Raw genomic sequence first — 1,803 nt, 5'->3', positions numbered from 1 at the left:
CCTTGAAGAAAAGGATTGTGAATAGGAATCATCACCTTGAGTCTTTGGAGCAAATCCGAGTGGAGGGCCTCTTTGAGCATTATTTTGAAAATTGCCTCTCCCTTGATTGTTCCAATTACCCCTAATTTGAATTTGACCATAACCTTGATTATGGTTACCATCACCTTGATTATGATTTCCATAACCTTGGTTTTGATTATCATAATTTTGGTTTTGATTTTGGCTACTATAACCTTGATTGTTATAGTTACCTCAAGAACCTTGGTTCCTTTAACCAACACCTTGATTATAATTGTCAAAATTACCATGGTTTTGGTAATTCCTATTCCATTGACCTCTTTGGTTATCAAACCTTTGCACATTATTATTGTTTGACACATAGTTTACATGTTCACTCTCATTATTATAAAAATCATCATTACCATCCGGAAAAGCATGAGGGAAATTACTAGAATCATGATCATATGAACCACACACATCACCAAACAAACAACCATTAGGCATGTTACTAGAAGAAGGAGGGTGATGAGAGTTAGAAGGAGTACCTCTCCCCTTAAATTGGGAAGGAAGACTTGTAACTTGGGAAGAAGAACTCTCCAATTTTTCCTTGATTGCACTCACTTTCTTCTCCAAGTTTGTCATTTGTGAGGAGAGATTGTTGATTGCATTTAAATGATCAACCGAGTACACCGAAGAGCTACTCTTTCTAGTTGATTCTCTCTCACCATCTTGCCAATCTCTATAGTACCTCACAACATCCTCAATGATGTCCACCACTTCTTCTTCCGTCCTATTCATGATAGGACCTCCAGCTCCTCCATCAAGGCATGACTTGCCTTGGGGACTTAGGCCACCATAGAAAATCTGAATAATTTGATTGGTTGGAATTCCGTGGTGAGGACACTCCCTTTGATACTCCTTATATCTCTTCCACGCTTCATAGAGGCTCTCACTTGGCTTTTGTTTGAAACCTTGAATCAAAGCTCTTGCCTTCGCCGTTTTCTTTTGTGGATAGAAACGGGGTAGAAATTCTTTTGTAACCTCGTCCCATGTCGTTAGATAATTTGGATTAACCTCCTTGTCTAGCCATTCCAAAGCACGCACAATGAGAGAAAAGGGAAAGATCTTGAGGCAGATGATTTCTTGGGAAACTCCGTTCACCTTGATAGTATTGCAATTATTTTCAAACTCCTTGAGATGATTTAGCGGGCTCTCATGCTTGACTCCACTAAATTGTCGCCTCTCTATCAAAGTGATCATAGCCAACCTAATATCAAAATCATTTGTCAGTGTTCTAGGTGGAGCAATTCCACTCTCAAATCTATATGCACCGGGAATCCCCAATTCTTTCAATGCCACTCTCGAATTCTCTCCCATTCTTGCTTGTTCTTCTTATTGCGGTTCTTCCTCACTTGAAATGCTAGAGCTAAAAGATCGCCTAGCAACCCTTAATCTTGTAATAGTCCTCTCAGTCTCTGGATCAAATGGCACTAGTGAATGACCACGTGCTCTATACATATAACTCAAAGGAAATAATCACTAGTAGAAAAATCCAATTTGGAAGCCCTAAATTGGAAGCGGTTTTCCAATTCCACTTCCAAAAACCCAAAAATCACACTCCAAAAAAAAAACCACTTATAACAAAAAGGAAGAGGTTTGAACCAAACCGCTTCCATAACTCAAAAGGGAAGCCGTTTGAACCTTTTCCAAATTGCCGCCCTCACACAAAAACCTCCCCCTATTTTCGATTCCTCTAAAATTCATTCCAAAAATTTTAGCTTTTCCCTCCATTCCTCTCTACCT

At 39.3% G+C, this 1,803-nt stretch overlaps 1 non-coding gene across 1 annotated transcript; it reads left to right on the top strand.

Moving 5' to 3' along the window:
• The first annotated feature begins 886 nt into the window (after window positions 1–886).
• Window positions 887–992, top strand: LOC145625888 (small nucleolar RNA R71). Its single transcript, XR_014110784.1, has one exon. It is a non-coding gene; the product is annotated as a small nucleolar RNA R71 (small nucleolar RNA).
• Window positions 993–1,803: the final 811 nt, after the last annotated feature.

This window comes from Chenopodium album, chromosome 3 (genome assembly GCF_948465745.1).
Source record: "Chenopodium album chromosome 3, dcCheAlbu1.1, whole genome shotgun sequence".
Lineage (NCBI taxonomy): Eukaryota > Viridiplantae > Streptophyta > Magnoliopsida > Caryophyllales > Amaranthaceae > Chenopodium > Chenopodium album.
The sequence above is the reverse complement of the archived record's forward strand: the minus strand, read 5'-3'. Positions and strand labels throughout refer to the sequence as shown.